We start from the raw sequence: 23,944 nt of genomic DNA, 5'->3' as shown, positions 1-23,944 counted from the left end.
TGAGTCCAAGAACGTGTGACCATTCAGACAACTCTTCCTTTTCCTCTGCTGAGAAGCCATCTTGCAGGGTGTCTTTTGTTATAAATTCTCATTTATTGTACTTATTTAAACTTGGTGACCACATTCAGGTGAATTCCCCTTTTGTCAGCAATGTGCTTACCGTGACTTTTCAATTAATTTTCGAGCAAGGAATTTTTCTACAGTTGGGAGTGATGGGGAATTTTGTTTTCTACTTCTCATGCTGTACACTGTGATTTCATTGCAAAACAAGGATAGTAATTAATAATTTTAAGAGGTCCCCATAAACAAGCACTGACTTAATAGCAATGGAAGAGTAAATCAGCCCAGAAACCTAGGTCACGGCTTGCTTACAAAGCCCCACGCTGAAAACTAAGTCATTGAAGAAAGCTTCAAATTGGACTTCAATGAGTCAAGTTTCCCATCTAAAACCCATCTAATTTCTGAATGGAGAACTGGCTTTTGATGATTACTTTCCATTACATTGTACAAAACTGAAAACAAGCAAGAGTTCAACTGCTGCTTTAATAAAATTGGGTCTTCAGCCTGATCCAGATGATTTCCAGGTTGACAAGTTTTGCTTGGGGAACTAGTACTTTGCAATAAAACACCACAGTAGGTGAACTTAACACTAGACTGAGTTAATTTTTGCTGAATGCCACCAAATGTCTTCGTCCTTTTTTTTGTGCTTCAGTGCAGACTGACACAGTTCTGCCTGTCCACACCATTTGCTGTGGAAAACTTGGTTGGTTTCTTAATAAATTCTTTGCCATAGTACATCTTGATCGAAATTCAAGAAACAAGAACTTTTCTTTAACTGTCCTTGAGTCAAACCTTACATACGAAGTAAATAGAGCAAAATTAGTAGCATTCATGCTTTAAAGTATGAAAAGAACTTTTTTTTACACGTTCTGAGTCTTTCCTCTACTTGAAGAACTGTGTCTTGAATTCTTCCTGATGCGGTGCTAGAAAAGGAAATATTCATTAGTTGGGGTGGTGTTGTGGGAATGAATAAAACCACGGTAGCTTCACCCAGTTTAAAGGAGGCTTAAATGAGTGTGATTCAGTTTCCACTTTTGCAGGTACGCGAATAGTTACAATGGAGTATCCGACACTCCCTGCTCCCTTTTAACTTGCTGTAGTTTATTCATTTGTTCATATTCATATTATCCTTTGTCACTGGTATTTTTGCATTCAGATCTCAGTTCACATTGTCACCTGTTTAACGAACGGGTCTTTGGTGTGTTCCTGCTAATTTTTGTTTGAAGCTACTACTGCTAATGAGCCACTCACACCCAGGTGAGGATTTCAGTTATGTTAGCAAGTACAACACAACTTCCACGGGCACGTGCAGTGATGCCCCAGCATCCAGGCATAGCGGCTCCAGGGTAGAAAAGGGTGAGGATTTCTGAGGAGAGAACGCCGAGCTGTGGGATGGGCCGTGTCCCTAGATTGCATGGGGTGGTCTTGTTAGTTGAGATCTGGGGGAAGATGAGAAGAGAGGTGCATTTGTTTGGATGGGACAGATGGGCAGCCTTAAATCAGATCGAGCATGGGGGCTTTGGCTGGAGTACAGTGGAGCACCAGTTTGGCCCACCATGTATATACAAGGGTAGACTAGAGGGGTAGAGATGTGGGCGTCTCAGCTAGTCCAACTCACTCTTATTCCAAGGTATCAAATTCCCAGTTCCCTTTGAGCCAGGATGCTCTGCCAGTCTGCACCCCTGACCTCTCTGGAGAGGCTTGTTCACTTGGTCCCTGGGACTCACACTTTTTCTCCTTAATTGCAATACCGTCTTTCACAAGGCTGTGAAGTGTGGTGGTCAGCTGGGTTTCTCAACCAACTCCACAGTGCCTCCCTTGGTCCAATATGCTTCTTCTCCTTGATCCATGCTTCTTCTCATTTTTTTTTCTTAGAGCTTGTCCCTAGTTCAGACAGGCTTCCCTAGCCTATCAGTCTCCCTTTCAGGTCGTCTTTCCTCACTTGATGCTTTCCTGCAATTCTCCTCTTGGAAGTCACCTTAGAGCTGGGTTCTGTCTTGTTCAGGAAGTAACTACCAGTTAACACCTGGCCCCAACTCCACTGCCCAATACTGGAGAGAAGCACAGTGTGCTACTTGGGTACCACAGGGCTACCCCACACATTTCTGATATAGTGGGCGGTATCACTCTGTCGCCCAGGCTGGAATACGGAGGAGCAGACAGATGGTAACTCGGAATAAGTGATTTTAGTCTCCGGTAAATGCTAACGGATTAGCAAAATGTAAATGCCACAAAGACCTCTTTGCTGAACTTTGTGATGACAGCTCCAGCTCACAGAACTACCAGAACACAGACAGGGTTGTCAGCCGGGCTAATCAAACTGGTAGCAAAGAGGCTGATTACAAGGCTTGAGAGACCTCATTATTTTGTATATTTATAAAGTGCAGAGACAATTCTGTGCCTTAAGAAAGGCTTTTAAAGTCTCTGCCTCTTTGTAAAGCATTAGAAATGTCATGCTCCTTCATGTTAAAAAAGATGGTTCCAATAATAACCCCCCCCACCAAACTTGGTAGTTAATTGACTGTCTGTTCTTCAAATGAAGCACAGTAGGCAGAGTGTAATTTAAAAAAAAAGGAGAGAAAAAGAGTTAAAAAGAAATGGTGCCTGTAATGCCTGCAACTTCAGAAATGGTACAGGGAACAATTCAGTAAAATAACAGCCAAGAAGAAAAGATCTGAACTCGGAGTTTGGAAAAATTGTCTTCTCTCTCTCTCTCTCTCTGTTTTCCTTTTTGGAAAAATAAGGGATAGTTTAGCTTATTTTTATTGATCCATTCTCTGTATCGGAGTACTTAATAGACTGACTCCATAAATCAGAGACAAAGAGATGTGTACTGTTGCATAGTACACTGTAAACCTCTCTCTGACAGGTTAGGGACAAGTCTGTTGGAGGATTTAGTGTTTGAGGCTTGGGAGTCCGGACTTGTGGATCTTACTCCTGGCACTGCCAATGACTCAGTGGTATATTGAATTTTTAACATCTCTCTACTCAATGGGGCTCTTATCAAATCCCTTAATTCAGGAGTATGTTTTGTAATGGGCATAGATTACATGACAAAATGCATTCTCTATCCATACCTTTTGCATCTGATTTCATTCCATACATCTGTTATTGCCCAGAAGAAATGGGTTTCCATTGCCATAACACTACTGTACTACTTCCCTTAGTTTTAGTAACAGATCGTGAGATCTGCAGGGGAAAGCTGCTGTAGAAATCCAACACAAGGAAAAATAAGTGGTCAACTTTGATTTTTATGATACAAATAACTTACACTGGCTTTTTTGGCATGTTTCCCTCTGCTGGTAATAGATTACCACTTCCCACTGGAACCAGAAGTGAAGAAAAAGGTGAACTAATCTCTTTTAGCCATTGTGCTATGCATAGTTGTGCTGTACACAGTGGCAGCAGGGCTATTTCTGAGTTGTTCTCAGCTAAGTTCAAAAGTTGATAGAGCTACTTCTTTTAAAACTGCCCGCATGCCTGGTCCCATTTCCAGAGCACTTAGGTGGCAGTGAGAAAGACCCACCAAAACTTTGAAACAATACCAGACTTCAGACGTAGGCCTGCTGTCCTGTCTCACTCCCTGTCTCAGAAGAAGGAAGAGGGAAGTATAATGTTCAGATGACTTCACCTTGCAAGGGGCTGTAGCGAGGCAGTGGTCAAGTGACTCCGCAGTTTCTCCTTGTGCGGTCAGCAGCCACTGCGCTTTGCTGCACGTTCTCTTGCCCTGTAATGAGATGTAACCATGGTGGGGAATGTTTCTACTCTTTATTACCTGCGAATTTTGATATAGGAATATGACAACTGTGCAACCTGCCAAGGGCTGAAATAGTGTCTTTGAAGCAGAACAGTCCCATGGTAGTATAAAGGTGATGGGGAGGTGTACTATCTCAGGGGGAGCTCCCAAACCTCAGGCTTCTGGAAACAAACCATTAACCTAGGGCTCTATGAAAGCATGGACTTTTTCTTTTTTTAGGTTGCTTGGCCTGTTGGTACCACCCGATGGCTGACCTGGAGGATTGGACTGTATCAAATGTCTGAACTGCATCTAGGTAACCTGGAAGATAAACCTCCACACTTTCTAGGTACCATGGTTGGGCATGGCTTAACAAACTAAACGGGACAGACAGTAGCATCACTGTGTAGAGCAAGCAATTATACAGGCGGAAAGGCTCCTGTACCAAAAGAAGCCCAGCTCAAATCCCTTGCTATGGACTTCCTCCCATCTTCCACTGAAACACAGTGGGCTCCACACTATATCAGTAGTGTCTGACTTGAAACACCTGGTAGTGCTGGGTTTTTATCTTTCCATTAGTCGATGCTGACAATATGTGATCATGTACTCATGATGAGGTACCCCTGAGAGACAGAGGAATTTCTTTCTGGAATCTTTTTCAGCAGTATTTCAGATATCTTTCCCCCCTGCTCTTTCTTTCTCTCTGCCAATAAAATGTAAGGCTAAAAATAGAAGAAACAGAAGGGAATTCACCATTTAAGGCTCAATTCATTTTAATTTCTCAAGCGTTAATCAGAGCATGTGCAAGCCACCAGCAAGGCAATTAAGTCTCATTGTAATGGGCTATGTTTTGTCGCTGCACTAGCTGGACAGCTGTTGAACCTCAAGTGTGAGCAGTCTGGGGTAGGGACCAGTTTTTGCTGCATCTCTGATTAGTGCCTATGCTGGTTGCTGATTCCTAATTGGGGTTCGCTTGTACTGTAATACGTGTGAAGACAGAAGTGACAATTGTCACTTGATCTGGCCACAGAAAGCGGTCTATAGCCGTGACCAAATACAAGTGCATGGCTGCAGACCACTTCAAACATGACTGATCAGGTGAAAATCTGAACCCTCGTTGCATGAAGAGTCAGAGGAAGACGTTTCAAAACATAGCGTCTTCTGTAACTTGTGTCTGGGCTTCCTCCCAGCTTGTTGGGTGTTTTCAGAATGGGAAGGGGAAAGGGAGTGGATTTGGTCTGGGATTTTTTAATCTCCTGATGGAGGATGGGGAGGGTACATTGGAGCCCTTCTGAGGTGGGGAGCTCCAATACACCCATCTCGCCCTCCAGTGCGAGCTGGGGAACCCCGAGAATGAGCTCCTTCTGCTCCCTTTCCCCGTCCCCGTCCCATGGTGGGCAGGGAGCAGGAGCCTTTGCTAGGGAAACCTGGCTGCAAGCTCCCAGCAGCTAGATCCCTTTCCCCCCTGGAACCAATAGCAAACTTCTGTTTGGTCCAAGGGATCCTCCTAATTCAGAAGGCCTCCTGCAAAGTGTTCCTGGTTACAGCAGGGAGCTGCACTTCTGTCTGTGCCCTAAAGATCTAAAATACACAGGGCTGGTCTTGAACAAACGATTTGAAATCCAGATCGAGAATTTGCAGTGTGAGCCTGCCTTTCATTTCAAGAAAGGCAAAGGCAGACAACTGCCGGTGTCAAAAGCATTTAAGTGCCAGGGGCCCGATGCAGTTTACATCAAAGTCAGTGGGAGTTTTGCAGGATTAAGCTCCAGGGAGGTAGTAAATGGGCAATGAAAGAACTGTTGTTTTGGCAGGTCTTGTTAGACCCTAAAGCCTGTTAAGATTAAAAAAAAAAAAAGGAATAGAGCTGTGTTTGCTGTTGCCAACATGTTTAGATGTAAAAATATCCCTTTCCTTTTTAGCACTGAATAAACGGAGCCTTCTGGCATGTTATAGTAGTTTGCAAGGATGCTACATTAAAAAGGTAAGAGCCTAGGCTGAGAGTGAGAGTTAGCTTTAACTCAGCTAGTTGGGGTATAGGCAGCAGCAAAGGTATATTGGCATGGGCTGTACAAACCCATGTTACCACAACCTCACATCCATGGGGTCCTGGGCTAATTCACCTCAATCTAGCTCATATGAGCTGCCATCCTCTGTCCCCCCATTACAGTGCAGACTTAGCTTTTGTCTCTGCTTTACAAGTAGCTGGTATGTCTCAGGGCACCTATACTAAATAATGGAGCTCTGCTCTGACACATGCTGCTAATTAGCAATCGTCAGAGCAGACTCGATTAATTGAGTCTGCTGCCAGTCTGCTGGAGCCTGCTAATTAGTGTGCTCCAGCTGCCTCTGTAGTCACGTGTATTCAGCGTCCCAGCATTTCAAAATGGCAGCAGGGGAGCTTTAGTTCACGCTCGTTGAACAAGCAGTGAGATCTAATTCTGGCTCTACTGATTTGTGATCTGGTTGTCCCTAAATTCTCTGATGAACAGAAACAAACAACAAGGAGGTGTGCAGGGAGGGGAAGAAGGGCAGGAGACCAGAATTCTGCCCTTTATGGTTTAACCCAGTACGTTGATGTAGGAAGATACAAGGTGAATTGAGGCCCAGAATTTCAGTGACACCTGCTAGTCTTCTTGGTGTATTCATCATGCATGTTGCCTGATGAAATGAAGGTATGGGACCCCAAGCTCATCTGTGTATGGTGGTGCAGTGGGAGGGTGCCGATGTTTTCTCAGTGCCTGGGTTGGCTGAACCTAGTTTTGGAGCATCATCTATTATAGGGCAAGGTCAGTAATTGGTGAGAACTCTAGTAGAAATCGGTCCAAATCTAGATTCTGTATCTGTATTGCAGTGCTGGTCACTTCTTTTTCTTTTTCAGCTAGCTCCATGAAACAGCCTGTACTTGCAGCATCTGAACTCAGGTGGACATTTGCAAATGCCTCGTATCTTTATAATGGGACCCTGTGCTGCAGTCTACCCCTCTCTCCCATAAATTATCTCCTTCTTCTGGGTCTCCCAGTATATTTAGATGTGACCTGTCTCCTAGGGTAGGACTCCTGGGCATTGATTTTGCGATGGGGAAGAGACATGCCTTTGGGGAATTCCATGGATTGCTTGTGCAGACCTCATTGCAGGATCGGGACCTATGACTGTAAGCTCCTCAGATCAGAACCTCTATCTTCCTTTGCACTGTGCAATAATGCCATGCTCTGCTTCTCAGGTATAGGTAACTATGTTCCCAGGAGCAAACATCCCTGACCTTGCAAGTATTCATCATGCAGCTCCAATGGGGTAGCTTTATCGCTTATTAGGATGTTGCTTAGGCTTTTTCATTTTCTCCTGTGCAGCTTTTTGAGGGTTTTACAATGAAAAGCACTGAAGAAATGAAGTCTCCATGGGTTACATTTGTCCTTAGCATGACTTTGTCAGCATCAGTCAAGATAAACCTGGGATGACTTTGGCCCAGTGTTCCTGTGCAGTACTCGTTCATTCAGCTACTGCCTGTGCTCCAATTTATGTGCGTCTGTCTCCTTACGGTGTCTTTGCATATAGGTTATTTTAGAAAAGGGTTTTCTAAAAATAGTCAGCTGGGATGAGCTGTCCCATATCTCCATAGAGCACCAAACCTCTGTACAGGTAGGCTGCCCAGCTCACTGGTGCTCTTTTATATAAAAGAAATCCACCCAATCTCATTTTTGTTGTAGCTGGTTGTGGTGGATTGCTACTAACGTGTGTTCCCAGTGTCACCTTTTTTTGCCCATGTCATACAGATGGCTCAGAGTCACTGAGTATGTGTTGCCCGTTTTCTTTTTTCCTTTGATTTGTGCTATTTTGAGGAGCTGAACTTGTAATATTTTTGGTTTAGGTCTTTTAAGACATTTCTTCTGTGCTATTTCTGATAGTCAGCATGGCCAAGCCAAAGCTTGCATCAGGCTCTCCCCCAAATATGGGAGTTTTTGAAAGAGAACCAGGGGCTCTTTTTGATGTCTTGGTTTGAGGCTGTAGTTTCGGTTTCTGATTTCCCATCATCCTCCTGCAGCAGCATGAGCTACAGATCTACTTTTCTTTCTTCCCTTTGTGCTAAACCTCCAAAATTCAAGATTCTTACAGATTTAAGACAAGCACCAAACAGGACAATATCGATGTAGGATAAAATCATTCAGGTTGGCAGCATTTGGTTGCTAGACTGCGCCACCTTTATTCAGAGAGAGTACTTCTTGACACCTCACAGTCCTGTTAAAATGCCAGCAAATACTTGTGGAGTTAAGGTACTTGTGTATCATGATTCAGGATGGCACAGGATGGCTCATAGTATCTTTGCAAACTTTAAGACCAATGGCAACCTAAGGGGTGCCAGTGGACGCTGCCAACAATTACGGTATGTGTCCTATGTAGACCAAGCCTTCCTACCAATTATGGGGAGACTTGATCTTTACCCAGTCTGCTCATCTTATTCTACAGTCTCCCTAGTGAATGTATCACTCCCAAAAGTGGCTGGAGGGTAAGCCCTGGGAGCCTTATGCCCTGTTAATTCAGCCCATGGGAAGTGTCAGCAGGGGAGGTGTTGCTGACCAGCTTGTGTGTTCCAACTGTGTCAGGCCCCGAATGTGAGCAAATTATTCTTGGATCATTTTTCAGGTAGAAGGCATGGTAGGCTTGCCCCTTAGTGAATAACTGAACCAGAGATGCATAAGGCTCTGCCTTCTGCCTACCCTGCCTACTGCAAGACTTCGGACTGCCATGGCTAACTACCTCCCCTCTGACCATTCCTTAGCCTCTCTCCTGAGACTAATAGCTGCCTTCAACTCCCTGAAGGGGGTTTCCAAAGAGGATGGAGCTGGACTGTTCTCAGTGGTGGCAGATGACAGAACAAGGAGCAATGGCCTCAAGTTGCAGCAAGGGAAGTTTAGGTTAGATATTAAGAAAAACTCTCATGCAAGGAGGGTGGTAAAGCACTGGAACAGGTTACCCAGAGAGCTTGTGGAATCTCTGTCCTTGGTGAGTTTTAAGACCCGGCTGGACAAAGCCTTGTTCGGGGCGATCTAGTTGTGCATGTTCCTGCTTTGAGCAGGGGGTTGGACTAGCTGACCTCCTGAGGTCCCTTCCAACCCTCATTTTCTATGATTCAGACAAGGGCTTAAAGTCAATGTTATCTATTAGCCTACCACATAAATCTAGTTATTTCTGTAACCTGCAGGTTCTCAACCTTTTCTAGACTCATGGCATCCCTTGTGAGACTTACGGCACCCCTTAGAAAATGCCAGCTTAAGTTTTCATTCATTTTCTGAGTAAAGAAAATTAATAGATTAATTATTCTGTTGCAAAGAACTCAGAAAGACTACAAGTTGGATGTTTTTAACACGATGGATGCCTGTTTGAAATCTCTGGGTTTATCTTGTGAATACGTTTTTGTATCTAATAGTACTAACATTGTGTGGCTCCCTGCAGCACCCTTGTAAAGATGTCAAGACATCCTTGGTTGAGAATCACTGCTATAACCTCTAGCACACAGAAGAGCTACTGTACATGCATACAGTGAGCATTAGCTTGATCTAAAAGGTAGGGCACTGGATTAGATGACAGGTGATTTATATTCCAAGGTGTGTTTGTACAATCTAATCATTGCTATGTGGTTTTGGAAAAAAGAAGAAATGAAGAAAAAAAGATCTCCCCTTGTAGCAAGTAACTGTGTAGCAGTAGCCAGAGAGCTGAGCCAGCTCACTGCTCTTCTCCCTGTGGATTGCTGCAGATTTTATTTTCAGTTTCATCCAGGAAGCGGCAGAAACTGTTCTTACCATATTTCTTGCATATAGTGTGTGCCAATTTCCAGCAGCTAGGTTTTGGGGAAAAGGTGGATGTTGTACACAATAAAATACAGTATTTCTTGCTCTGTCACTGGACATGCTAAATGACCCTGGAAAATCTCTTCCTCTGTCTCTCTTCTGATGTCTTGTCTCTTTAAAATGTAAAGTCTTGGAACAGCAGATGTCTCTTAGCCAGTGTTTATACAGTGCCTGGCACAAAGAGGCCAGGGCAGGGAGGAGAAATGGGGGTATTGGAAAGTTGTGAAGTGGATTGTGCAGACAAATGCAGTTTTCCTGCTATTCTTTTCTTAAAGCCTACCTTTATTATGTTTCCAAGCTGAGCACACAGATCTGCCAGTGATAAAGCACAGTACCCCAAAATAAAATGCAATGCAGTAAGTGACTTGGCAGTGAATAGAAGGATTAAGGTTGTGATTACAGATTTGCTTTGGGAAACACAAATGCAAGCACTTTTGTAAAATGCCAGCTTAGTGTTTCAAATGATATCAAGCTCCCTTGTTGCAGAGATAGCTTTCAGTTTTCGGTAACTTCCTGCCTGTTGGAAGGTAGGAATGAGTTGATGGGATTGCTATTCCAGAGGAAGACAGCAGTGGATTATGCAGAGCCCCTGATTGCTTTGAAGAGCCCTGAGACTGTTTTTACATTAAGGTTTCCCCTTAATTTACTCACTGTTGCTAACACTGACTTGATCCTGCCAGTAATCGTGTCTAGCGCAGGCAGATGCCGGTAGAACCACTGGATGTTTTAGGCCAGGGATCGGCAATGTTTTTCAGCAGAGTGCCAAGAACACCTGCAACCTTGACTTTTAAGATATGCTAGGGGCGGATGGTGGGGGAACTATGAGGGGCCTGATCCTTGTTATGGCAGTGCAGCCCCTTCCCTGAGGTGCACATGCCAAGCAAAAAGCCTTTGCATGTCATGCTCTGGCCAGGGGTTTCTTACCTGGTTTAAGCAGTCCTCTTGTCATACCTGATCAGAGCAAGTCTTTAAACAAACAACATTGAAAGAAAAAAGCTTATGACCACCAGCATATTGCCTGCTAAACTGTATGTTCTTTGGAGCAGGGACCATCATCGGCTTCATTTTATTACAGCACCTAGTGACATGGGGCTCTATCCAGGTTGGCCCTAATGTAAAAATACGTCTCTGGTATTTGGTACCATGAGGAGTGGTTTGGTGGTATGGTTGCATGGGTGTCAATAAAGAAACATAGGGGAAAGGCTGCCTGCAAGGCTGTAGCTCTGTGGGATGGGTTTTAGAGCTGAATGCAGATTTTATGTGACCTTGGCCAGGTGATTTGACTGGTCTGTCCCTGAGTTTCTCCATCTGTACTGTAGTCATAAGAGTACCTGCCACTGTGGGTGGTTATGATGCTTAGTTCTCCTATGTGGGAGCTGCCACGGAAGTATAAGGCATGATACAGATGGGCTCCTGGGGAATGGGAGACTAGGATCATTTGAAAGAGGTCACTGGAAATGTGCAGAGTGGTTGGCTATCAAATCTGAGATTAAGAAATTGTCCCCGCAGTATACCAGGATACACAGGATAAGCATGTTCATTAGTGGTATCTTCATTTAGACAGCAATTTTTCACATCCCCTAAAGTATCTAGTGGCAAGTCTTTTCCACTGGAGTATCCAAATAATGCATTCATCTGGAATAAGCTAAGTAAATAGAGCTTGACTGGCACAATATTTTACACAGATTCTTCTCTGAAGATGCATGTGGTGCTTGTTCAGTGTACTATATACTGGTTATCATCAGCATCAGTTTCATAGCCTCCATTCTAGTATGGCTTGAGTCTAACCTACGTTATGTCCTGATACAGAATAAAGTATTAATCAGTGTAAGGAAGTGTATGGAACCGCACTGAAATCAGGGTCTGTGAAATAAGTTGCCACTCAGAGTGACTGTGTATTTGGATGGGAAAATCTGGCCCATGTAGTAGTAGCTTCTGCTTTGGAGTGCTCTCGTGCTGTTGCAGAAGTGGTTGATTGGAGGAGCAGATTACACAGGGGGTCTGTCTAGTCCTTGGCTCCCAGTCTCCCTTATCACTTGTCCTCGGTTTTACAGCCTAGTGTACCGAGAAAAAAATGATAGGAATTTCATCCTTATTTCTGTGTTTTTAAAGAAAAAAATCTTGCTCCGAAAGAGAAACCAGGTCTCTCGTTAGTATATCTGAGCACATTTGGGCTGTTTGTAGGTTGGCGGTATGTATATAGAATGGGATAAAGCCAAGTAATAAATAAAACAAAACAAACAAACTAACCAGCCCCATTTAAGCATATCTCAATCTCTTCTTCTCCCCCCCACCAACTAAGTATTTCAGGTAGTGATGGATGAACCAGTTTGAGACAGAGTAAGGAAGCAATTTGAACCAGTGGCTCTACAACTAAAATTCTGGGTCTGATCAGCTTAAACTCTAGGTCCAGTTTGAATGTAATATTTTTTTTAAAGTGTTGATAGGATGCCCAAGTGGAACTCCCTGGAATTCTGCCCATGGCCATTTGCAACCAGTACATGGTATCCCTTCATCGGAAAGGGCCTTTTGTGTTCATGCCAGGTGCAGCAAAGGTGGTAAAGGGGCTGGGAAGCTCTCTTGGCTTACCAGAGAAGTCAACGAGTGCTTAAAAAAGAAAAAGAAGGCTTGCAGACAGTGGAAACAAGGGGTAGTCACCAAGGAGGAATACACAAGTATAGCCCATGTTTGTAGAGAGAGGAAAGGAAGGCAAGGGCAGTGACCAATATGGGGTTGGTGACCAAAATCAAGGATAATAAGAGGTCCTTTAGGTATATAGAGAGCAGGAGGAAGACCAAGGAAAATGTGGACCCTTGCAAAATGGGATGGGACAGCTGATCACAGACAGTCAGGAGAAAGCCGAACTCTTTAGTGAATACTTTGCGTTGGTGTTCCTGCCTACAAATGTTGGTCACCTGCCTGATCAGATACTGGATGGATGCAGGGGAGGCCATTGCCAACCAATGGTCAGTCTTGAACTGGTAAGGGAGCTTAAAGCAGCTGAATGTCTTCAATTCAGCAGGACTGTATGGACTGCACCCGAGAGTGCTGATGGAATTGGCTGGAGTCATTGTGGGACTGTTGGCAAAGGTATTTGAAGACTCGTGGTGCTCGGGAGAGGTCCCGGAAGATGGCAAAAGGGCCAGTGTGGTGCCAGTCTTTAAGAAGGAGAGGAGGGAAGATCCAGGAAACTATAGGTTGGTCAGTTTGACCTTGATACTGGATGAAATTTTGAAAAAAATTATCAAGAAGTCCATTTGTGAGAGACTGGCAAAAGACATGATGTTGAAGGATAACCAACATGGTTTTGTTGCAGGCAGGTCATGTCTGACCAGCCTCATTGCCTTCTGTGATCAAGTAATGAACCACTTGGATGTGGGAGACATGGTTGATGTCATATACTTGGATTTTAAAAAGGCCTCCCATGACACTCTTATAAAAGAACTGGGGGATTGTCCACAGTCAGGTGAGTTGGGAACTGGCTAAAGGGTCGGACCCAGAGAGTGTTGGTGGACGGGGTCTGTATCTTCTTGGCAGGAGGTGGCCAGTGGTGTCCCACAGGGTTTTGTTCTTGGCCCCATACTGTTCAATATCTTTATCAACGATTAGATGAGGATGTGGAAAGCACACTGGCCAAGTTTGCAGACGATACTAAGTTATGGGGAAAAATGGTCACGGTAGGGGATAGGATGCGGATCCAAGCAGACCTGGACAAACTGGAAAGGTGGACGGAGCAGAACCAGCTGCAGTTCAATAAGGACAAATACAGAGCACTTCCCCTGGGGAGAAGTAACCAGCAACTTGAATATAGATTAGCAGGAGATGTCCTGGCCTGCACGATGGCTGGAAGGGGCCTTGGGGTTATGGTTGATCACAGGATGAACATGAGCCACCAGTGCAACGCTGCAGTCAACAGAGCTGTTCACATACTGGGATACATTAGCTGATGCGTTGCGAGCAGGGCTAAGGAAATGATACTTCCTCTCTACGCAGAGCTGGTGAGACCTCAGCTGGAGTACTGCATCCAGTTCTGGGTGCCGCACTTCAAAAAAGATGTGGAGAATCCTGAAAGGGTCCAGAGAAGGGCCACAAGACTGATTAAGGGCCAGGAGGACAAACCTTATGAGGAAAGACTAAGGGATCTGGGACTGGGGAAGAGAAGACTGAGAAGGGACTTGGTGGCCATCTATAAGTATATAAGGGGTGAATATTGGGAGCTGGGAGAAAAACTGTTCACTAGGGTGCCCCAGGGGAGGACAAGGAGCAATGGCTATAAAGAGGATGATTACAGGTTAGATGTTAGGAAGAGCTTCTTTACAGTAAGGGTGACCAGAACCTGGAAAAGACGTCCCAAGGAAGTGGTGCAGTCCCCAACCTTGGAAGTCTTAAAGAGGAGACTGGATAGACACCTTGCTGGGATTATTTGATCTCAGCAGTATTCCTGCCCAGAGCAGGTGGTTGGATTCAATGATCTTTTGAGGTCCCTTCCAGCCCTTAATTTCTATGATTTTCTATGATTTTTCTATGCCTGTCATACCTTGTTTGATATAGCACCTCCTCTGGAGCTGCACCAGCATTACCTGGGAATACCTTCACTGACGTCAGCTGAGTGGTGCTGGTGCAATGACAGAATCCAGCCCAGAGTGCCTCTTATGTTGATGTCTGTGTTGCTCCCTCTTGGGTGTGTGTGGTACCCAGGTGAATATGCAGACGCACGTTCTTTAGGCAGCCAAGATGGTCTGCTATTAAATGAATTCCTGAATCTCTCTGACAAAGCGTTTTGGACCTCCCAAACACCACTGGCTCTGGCTACAAAGGTGCACCTCATTTCCCTTTTCTAATAAAAGCTTGGAGATGCCAAGTCAAGATGGCAAAATGATTTGCCATGCTTAGCTGTTATGTTTCCTCCTGCACTAATTCATAGTTAGGGATTAGATTCCCAAGTCATCCATCCTAAGAATTACCATCTTTTTAGCTGATAAAAACTGTTTTTAGCTATTAAAAACAGTTGTGGTAAGTAAACTTTATGACTGGTGGAATCAAACCAACCTGCCAATGGGGAAATACTGTAACACAAGTTTACAGAAGGTGCATCTACACTAAATGCTAACTACACAGTAGCATAATAACACTGCAGTAGCGTGCCGGGCAGAAATTGTGCTAATATGCTACTGCACAGTACAGTTAGGACACTGAGCAGCAAGAGTCACTAAAAACCTGTGTGCTGGCACTAGTGCACAGTAGCGCGAGTTACTGCGCATTGATTTAGTACTTGGTTAACCAAGTACTAAACTTAATGTGCTGTAACTATGGCACATTAATGAACATGTAGATGCACCCAGATACAACCAAAGGTGGGTATAAAATCTATCTGCTTCGGGAGACAGAACTTTTGTCAAGTATTTGGCATATCTGGCAATACTAAATTATCATAGAAGCAGGGTTTGAAATATGGGGGAGTTTAGGGGGGCTCAGCCCCCCTGCAAGACATGAGAGCCCCTGGCCCGCCTTGAGCCTTTTTAAGCAGCTCAGGCAGTGGCTCCTGGATGCCACTGCCGCAGACCCCCCAAGAGTCCGAGTGTAATTCAAACCTTGCATAGAAGTGAAGAGCATGAGTGAGATGCAGCTTGCTGAAATGGCATGATGAACTCAGATACATTTATGAACCTCAACAGAGGATTGTTAATACATAAGTTCAGGACTGGAGTTTCCCAGTTTAAAAGTGCTGTGCTATCTAAACATTTCATTGGTTTAGACTGACTGCAGAGGTCACACTGGCTAGCCAAGTCATATGCTGAAGAGCTGTTTATTCAAAGCATTATCTGGTTATCCTTAGGATTAACGTCCTGGATTCCAGCATTTCATCTTTTCATATCTTCCAGTGGGAAAACTATTCTTCCCCATTTCCCTTACATATTCAGGTGAGCTGAAGCTTTCGACGTGGTTCTGCTACCAAGACTGTCTGTTGGACTAAGGGTCAGCTGAGTGAATATCACTTCTTCACTGTTTAAAATGTATTTAGGTCTTGGCGTGCTCTTCTTTGCTGTCCATTCTTTTCATGATTGAATTAAAGTGTTTTCATTTCCTCAGCATAATTTAGCCTGCTCGTAAGCATAGGAATAATGAAAAAGAGAGGCTGTGATTTCATGTAACCAGGTTTGTGAAGAATATTGGATTGGGTCATACTGAATGATGATGCTGATGTGCATTAGCTGCGTATGTGCAAATAAGTGTTGTGTCCTTGGCCCTTATTTAGGCCAAGATGCTAGAGTGGCATGAGTGCGACTCCCTCTGTACCGGACTGTTTCTTGTCTTGCACAGTCATACGTGGAACCATTTTTACTATAGAACCGCAGGGGAGACCCCCTGTTAGCAGTTATTTCATGGCATCGTATAGCTTCCATGCACAGTCAGTGGGATTGTTTGCGTTGTAATGTCCCCCTTAGAAGATGTACAAACTATAAACTTATCTGAATTCAGTTTTCCTGTCATAGGAGGGTGAACATCTGAATTAAACTTGTAGATAATTACTATTATAAGTATACTTTTCAGGCCACTAGTCCTCTTCCCACAGATCGTGTGTGATCCTGATCCTTTAGGGACTGTTCATCACAAAAAATCTTATATGTAAGATCTTGTTGCTCCCTATTGGTGGCTGTGACCACCACAATGGCTATTGTGTCACAAAAATCCTGTTCAGGGGTATCTGGGCAAAACCTCCATTATGGGATAATTGGCATGACAGGATCCTGGGCAGATGACATGTTGTATGATAGGGCTCTTATTTAAACTGCATCCTACAAAGCAAAATCATTAGGATGTGAAACATCCCAAGGGAACAGATTTTTGTCTCAACTCGAGGTCCCTTGTAATGCCCGATGTTTGCTTTGCTGGGTCAAACAGTGCTATGTGCAGAATGAAGCATTTCCTGTGCTGCTTCCTCTTTGCCTATTGGGGAAGATGAAAAGGCGAAGTTTTAAAACCCCCACTTAAAAATCCAACGTATGCTCACTGATTTGACAGCTCTCATGAAAATCCTTTGATCCTGCCTGGCTGCTGTTTAGTAACAGAGCTGTATTCTTCCTGGTAATTTCCCCAGGGTCCCTTACCCATGCTGTAAGGAGGATCCACTTTAGAACAGGTGGTGCAAAAGCAGCTGGAGCTTTACGCAGGCTCCACTGTCTTTAGCCTCTGATTGTTTTGCATAAAGAGCCCCTGCATAATAGGATGTGATTCTGAATGGAGGGAGGGCTTTGATTGTCATTGCAAGAAAGCACTTCACTCAGTGAGGCCCTCAGAACAATAGCCCTCTAATTATGTGACTTCCTTTTATATGGATTCAAGTGCTACCCATTGCCAGTGCCCTGGGATACCAGCTTGTGATGCTTTCAAGGCTGTGCGGACAGGACATTTCTGGGAACGCTGGTGTAGGGGTAGCTGAGGACATGGCTGCATAAAAGGGTGGTTCAGTCTGTGCAGCACAACACCGATTGCATTTGTGATATGACTTGGGGCAGGGGTGTCTGAAATCAGGACCCCTTCTGTGGGATTCTGGTTTGCCTAGGGTTCAGTTTTTCCTTCCCCCAGATATCTAATCCCCCTGCAGGTACCCAGTGAGCCCTCCTTTTTAGCTCAGCTACGCATGCTTTGGGCATTGTGTAAGGACGAGTTCATGCTGGGCTATCACATCTCTTCCTTGTAACCTGCAGATAGTTCAACTGCCTTAGCACGATGTGGAGGCCCAGAGAGGTGCTAAAGGATTGCCAGCATAAGTTCAGGCAGGCCATTTTGGAGAGATGGGACAGCAGAAGGGAGTGGTGGGGTTAGTGCAGGGTTTGCAGAGGGTTAAATCTAGGCCCATCTCCTTGAGTCATGCTTGCCATTGTCTCGGTGTTTGCTCAATTTAAAAGTAACTTATGGACCTTGTGGCTGTGGAGGAAAGATGTGAAATGTGAAATGAGTGCAGAGCAAAGCACTGATGTTTGCCTGAGTCAGCTGAGAGCCTGCAATGATCGCTGTGGGAGAGAGGACCTACCACGTTCATCCTAGTGGGGCATTAGCCTCAAGAGCACCAGGTGGCACAGCTGTGTTTGTGCTACCACAGCAAAAAAGTGTGGCAGAGGAGAAAAATATGGTATTTGACCCATATCCTCCACATACACTCTTGTTTCTGGTTAAATTGGGGCCAGTGGAGGACACTCCAGCCTCTCGGGTACCAGAAACACCCGTGTTGTTGCCCCTGTAGGAGAGAAAAGAGACCCAAGCCAGGTCCCCCTCCAGGAGAAGAAGGGGATGGGTACCTTGGCACGAGCCCTCAGGATGTTTTGATCAAGCCTTGGGTTTGAAAGAAATAAGAAAATCAAGTGAAGGGCAAAGGAGAGATTGAGAGACTATGTGTTTTGGTGGAGCAGGGGTGGGCAAAATATGGCCTGCAGGCCAAATCCTTCCCACGGAGTGATTCTGTCTAGCCCACAGTGGGTCCCTCCACCCCTGGTATGGGGGGCAGCCTGGGCTGTGGCAGGCGTGCTTGGTCCCACCACCCCTAGATGTGGAGGTGCCTTCTGGTGCAGCCTGCCCTATCCTGATGCTCAGCTCTTGGGCACACTGGGAGTTGTAGTCTGTGGGACCAGGCAGCAGCTGGGGACAGAGCTGTGGCCGAACTCAGCTTCTTAGCAGCCCCTGTCGCTGCCACCCAGGAGCAGGTGCATGCCCTGCTGGCTCCCTGCCCTGCTGAGTGGGCACTCTGGTGTGTCCACCCCTCACCTATCACTGGGGGCACAGGACAGAGCAGGCAGGCAGGCAGGGTCTCCATGAAGACCAGCTTGGGAACCCTATGGGCAGGGCACACCCAGCTGGGCAGATGGGATGGGGCTGCAGGTGGGTGGGGAGTGGTGTCTGGGAGCTGGGGAAGTGGGGCTAGGGCCGGGATTGTGGGATAGCAATAGCACAGGGTCTGGGGATGTGCAGGGACCAGGTCACAGTGATGTGCAGGGAGTGGGTCGTGGCTCTACCCTGGGCCCCTGCCCCACGTTGTCACTGCCCCATGATCCCAGCCCCGGTCCCACCTGCTTGTCCAGCTCCTGAACGCCACTCTCTGCCCGCCCATGGTCCCGTCCCATCTGCTCGACCGAGTGCTCCTGGGCTGGTTTCCATGGAGAACCCACTCGCCTGCTCTGTCCAGCACCCCCGGCGGTGGGAGTGGGGCGGACAAGATAAGTTGGCATTTCCCTGGGTCACCTGCTCTCCCTTCCCACTGTGCCGGGTGGTGTAAACAGCTGTGATGGGGCCGAGGCCAGCTCAGCACCATGCTGTGGGAGCAGCAGCTGGGGATATATTTATAAGTCCCTGAAGCAGGTAAGAATCCTACCTGTGCACAGCACCCCCACCCTTCCCCTCCATGCTCAGCACCCCCTCCCATTCCCCTCCACCCCTGCCTGTTGCTGTGACTGTCTCCATTGTCCCCAGCTGCTCTGGCCCCTGTTCTGCTCCAGCCAGGCTGCATGGGGGCTGGGCTCAGCCAGGAGCAGCAGCAGAGAGGTTCCTCCTCCCTGCCCAGTCCCCTAGATGTTCCTTGCTAGTCTAGGAGCAGGCTCAGGGAGGGGGAACCTGCCCATTGCTGCTGTCCTCAGCTGAGCCCTGCTTCCTGTGCAGACCAGAGCAGGGCAGGACTGGCTCTGGAGCTCCCTCCCAGTCAGCTAGGGGCAGCAGTTGTGGGGGAGGTTGGGGGGAGATGCCGCTGAGCATGGAGGGGAAAAAAGAGGGTGCCGAGAGCAGAGGGGGAGGTAGAATTGTTACCTGCTTTGGGGACCTAAAAATGGGCTATGGCTGCTGCTACTGGGGCATAGTCTGTCTGCCCCGTGCGGGGAGGAGCCTGGGAGCAGGGTTTGCAGCCACCACTGCAGCACTGGTCACTGCTCCTGCATCCCTTTTACAAAATCCTGGGTCTGCCTATGCATGTTGGAATATGTTGACTTGGGCCCTATGATTTATTCTTGGTTTTGGAACAAAGAACCAGGTTCTTTGGGGTCCCAGTTACTAGGATTATTGGAGTTGGTGTTTATTCCCTCTGAATCATCCTGCAGGAAACAGGGGTAATAGAGACGCTATGCAGTCTGTACAGGGGAGTGCCAGAGTTGTGGTTACCTGGGTCCTGTCACAAAGGGGAGCAGCAGTCGTGTTTCACGTCATCCAAAAAGCCTTGGCGGCATTGGGCTTGGTGGCAACTGTGTATGTGGGTTTTTTTTTAATTAATACTAAATGTTATTAAACTCCAGTTTGATTACTGGCTGTGGTCTGGGAGTGTCACTGCTTTAAGAAACGTATCTGTATGTCTGTCTGCCACCAAAACCTGCCCTGCTGTGACCAGACAGAGAACTGTCATCATGTATGACTCGCGCACACATCTTGTCTGTGCTAAAACATCCCCAGGTTCTTGCCTGATTCACCCCCACTCCTCCTCCAGCTCTTGTTAGGCTGCAAACTGGGGCAGAGGATATCCTGAACTGTGTTTGCCAGCACCTAGGAACAATGCAGTAGCCTTGCAGTACGGTGGTGAGCAAATCCAGGAAAAGGGGCTGATCTAAAGGCTGTAGCTTAGGAGATGACAAGCAGTGCAAGCTGGAGAATACAAGTGTGTTAGATTTCTGTCCACTTCACCCTAATTTAGGACTTTATAAAGGTATAAATAATCAGAGTGCATGCACTCAGTGCAGTTCAGGGTCTTTTCCTGGCAAGTGCTGTCCTTGCCATTTTGCTGCACAATGTTTGCCTTAGGGCCCAATTGCCTTCTCCTCAAGAAGCACGGGATGCAGGATCAGGCTCACTGAATAAGAAGCTCCCTGGGCAAGGGTCCTGTGTTTTTTTTCCCTGAACTTTCCAAATGGTACCTCCGGTGCTATGTTTATAATGACCATCGTGTTACAGTACTTGAACTTTAATCCATGTGACTAGAGAGAACTTGAGCACTGCTACGAGATCCAGTAAAAACAACAAGCGTGTTGAGTAAGTAATGTTTATCGGAGCATTGGTGACTCTCCTTGGATCCTGCACATTCTGTGCTGGGAAACCCTAGAAATTCATCAAGAAGTGAACCAGCTGGATGCATCAGCTGAGACAGCCTAAAAGCTTCAGAAGCATTCCCAAAAGTGATCACTTGAACAAGGGAAGCATAGAGGATAGAAAGGGCTGTTTGAATGCTGTAGACTGGTAAGTGACTCTAAGATGTTGTTTTAAAGGGACTAACATGTCACTAAAGAAAAAACCAGGGTGTATCTGAAGCAACTGTGTAGTTGAGTCTGAAGAGCAACACTGGAGCAAATCCTGCCTGCTTTACTCATGCATTGGCTTCAGTGGGCATGTGCATGTCAATCAGGCTAACAGGATTAGGGCTATTCCCATAGATCCCTTTGTTTTAAAACAAAAACTAAGCATCACTTCCATGCCGTGCTGAAACTTGACAGCATGTTGCCAGTGCATGACACTTTCCCACCTCCCCCAAGCAAAACCAACCAGGATCTTTTTATTGTCCAGACTGAGTGAAGTGCAAAAACTAAACTGATAGAATAATCAGCAGCCATTATTCTCTTTTGTGTTATAGTAGCACAGTGGCCCTAAATGTGCCATGCTAAACAGTGTGCCAGCGCTGAGTTAAACCACAGCCCCTGTCCTGAGCAGCTGAAAGTGAGGGTTTTTATTCCTTTTAGTTTGGATGATAACAGACCCTATAGACATTTCTCAGTTTATATTTTGATAATGTTCCCTGAGGTTTTCATGGAGACATCAGTTGTATAGTTCAGTGTAATGCTTTTCTTCCATTATTTTTGTTTTGTGGTGGCCTTTCCATCTACACATTCTTAGAGTGAAGGACAGCTGGAAAACTGTGGTGGCAGTCAGGAGTTCCTGGTTTCCAGTTGGCGCTGCCACAGACTTGATGCACAAATTTGATTAGATAGAAGACCAAGGCTTGCACATTGGATGATGAATTCCAGACACCTAAATTGTCAGGTGAGCATGCAAAAAAGGGACCTAGTGTTTGGGAGTGTTTTCTTTTCAGTCCAGCAGTGAGTGCTGTGGATACACGGCAGCTCTATGTTGAAAGTTAACTAACCATCCTGTTTCAGACTGGTAGGGCTAACCAGGCATGCCACAAAGTAAGCCCCACACCTTCCCTAAGTGGCACTCCAATCCCCTTTTCCTGCCTGACATGTTGCTCTGATTTCTGGTCCTGCCTTATAGTCCCTGCCTCATCTTTTGTTCTGCTTTTTGCTCCCTGCCCTATCTGCCACTGTTGCTTCACAATAGTGAGATAGCTTGCAGTACCAATGGGAAGGAATGAGCAGTAACTTATCTTGGATGCTGCACATAGTCATTTTAAATCCACCCATCCAATAGAACACAAGACATTTGGGGGAGTTGAAGATGGGTCTAGTAGAGACTTGAATTCCTCAGAGTTGTAACAAATATGCAAACTTGTAGCTCAATTTCTTGCAACTCCACAAATGCAGGAGTTAAAATATAACCAGTTTTGTAGGTTCTTGGGTGACAAAGTACACTGGGACTCCAGAGATGTTTGTAAGAGCACTGAAGAATATGTTGCAGGGAGCAAAGGTGCAGAAGCAGGGAGCCTAAGGAACCCTTAGCCCTCTTTTGTCTCTGAGTCTGATTCTATGAAGATCCTGCAAGAACAAAACTGTGCTAGGAGATGTACTATTACCATGGACATCATGGAAATATATATAACTTGTACAGTAGGTAAGATTTATAGTTGGTAGAAATCAAAGTATTTTTATTCCTGTTTTATGAACACAGAAACTGAGGCATCAGAAGACAAAGTGTCTTGCCTAAGGCTTACATTTCAAGTCAACAGCAGTTTTAGGAATAGTACTCGCCCGTTCGGCCTCTTAGTCCTTTGTCCTGTCCTCCGGACCCTGTTGTCTACCATATTTCTACTCTCCCTTTCTTGTGCATGTTCAGAGTTGCTGGAAAGTCTTTGTAAAGAACTGCCTGTTTAAATAACATGCTGTCTAATGTTAACCAAGCGGTACTACCTCCTGGCTGTGAGATAACATTTGTCACAGGAGCTTTCCCTAGGCTTGTAGCAGAACAAAATCAACTTTGCTCTGAGCATTGATCCTTTTAATCTGGAGGGTTCGTGGAGGTTCTTGTCTTGACTTGTCCTCAATCGGGGGGAGGCAGACTTGTTCTCCTGAGTGAGATTGTTTTCCTTTGGCTCTGGTTCATATCCTCTCCACTTCCACCTTGATGGTGGTGGAATACAGCCCAGTTGTTAATTATTGTAAAGATTTGATCATAGTCTTCTAGGATTTGAACCTCAGTTCTTTGTCTAGCTTTTCGTGTCATCCCACAGCTGAATGGTGTCACTGGTGTCTCTGGGCCTGTTACGTGGTAATTTTGGGTAGCTCCTGGAGCTCTTGATGCCTGGACTGTCCACACGTTATTACATTAAAGTGGTTTTAAGCACTCACTATACAGCTCAAAAGTTAGGCCACTTGAGAATTATCTCTGATCCCCACTACCCAGCTTCTGTTTCATTAAGGTGTGGCCACTTTTCACAGCTGTGCTACCCAAGTTATGAAGTCCCAGCATCTCTCACACCACCTGTAGAGCAGGGATCGAAGCCTGTCCTGGCTCACCAGCCCTCCAGCAGCAACTCACAGCTCCAGCTCCTGGTCCTGCCCCGGCTCACCAGGCCAGTAGTGGCAAGTCACAGCTGTGCCAGTGTGGGACAGTCATTGAAGGTTTCCAGACTAAGGGTGCAACTGCTCCAAACTCCAAGCTAGAACTAACACACATCAACATTTTGTGTGGCTCATAGGGTAAGGTATAACAAGGCCCTCTGTGACCATTGTCAGTCTGCTATAGCCATTTTTATTGTACCACTGGAGTGGTGATTTTTTTTCCCCAATTGCAGTAGGTTTTGGGAATCAAGAAGAGAAGAGGCACATGCACCATTATCATTGCTCCCATAGGGGTTGGCATCTCATGGTCCTTGCTGTATTTGGCTCAATACCTGCCAGGACCAGGCCCTTCATTAGTTACTGAATGTTGCAGGCAATTTGATACTCGCCTGCTGTAGTGTCAGTCAGCTACTCGGATAATTTAACGAGTGGTGTCTGAACTGCATGCAAAATTCAGTTAATTTCTTTAGTGCTTCTAATGACTTAGCTAATAAGTAGTAACATGAGCTGTGGAGGATGGGAAGCATCCTAGGAATCTCGGCCCTAGCTGCTCACAGAGATCCTGTTGCCTGGTCCTGGTTATCCTTGCTGCTGGGTTTCCTCCTGTT

General features: G+C 45.8%; 1 protein-coding gene across 12 annotated transcripts in view; it reads left to right on the top strand.

Moving 5' to 3' along the window:
• Positions 1-23,944, top strand: part of MAPK4 (mitogen-activated protein kinase 4) — a 146,626-nt gene that overhangs the window by 24,441 nt on the left and 98,241 nt on the right. For 3 of the 12 annotated variants that reach the window (XM_059725282.1, XM_059725283.1, XM_019496038.2), the window contains exon 2: positions 4,037-4,112. The exons of 3 other annotated variants lie outside the window; for them this stretch is intronic. The gene's annotated coding sequence lies outside the window, so the exon portion shown is untranslated. Of the gene's footprint in view, positions 1-4,036; positions 4,146-5,715; positions 5,778-20,494; positions 20,845-21,465; positions 21,643-22,242; positions 22,390-23,944 lie in introns of those variants that run through there. 6 more of the 12 variants (XM_059725284.1, XM_019496040.2, XM_059725285.1 and 3 more) reach the window with 6 other exon arrangements.

The sequence above is a fragment of the Alligator mississippiensis genome, chromosome 3, assembly GCF_030867095.1.
Source record: "Alligator mississippiensis isolate rAllMis1 chromosome 3, rAllMis1, whole genome shotgun sequence".
Lineage (NCBI taxonomy): Eukaryota > Metazoa > Chordata > Crocodylia > Alligatoridae > Alligator > Alligator mississippiensis.
The sequence above is the reverse complement of the archived record's forward strand: the minus strand, read 5'-3'. Positions and strand labels throughout refer to the sequence as shown.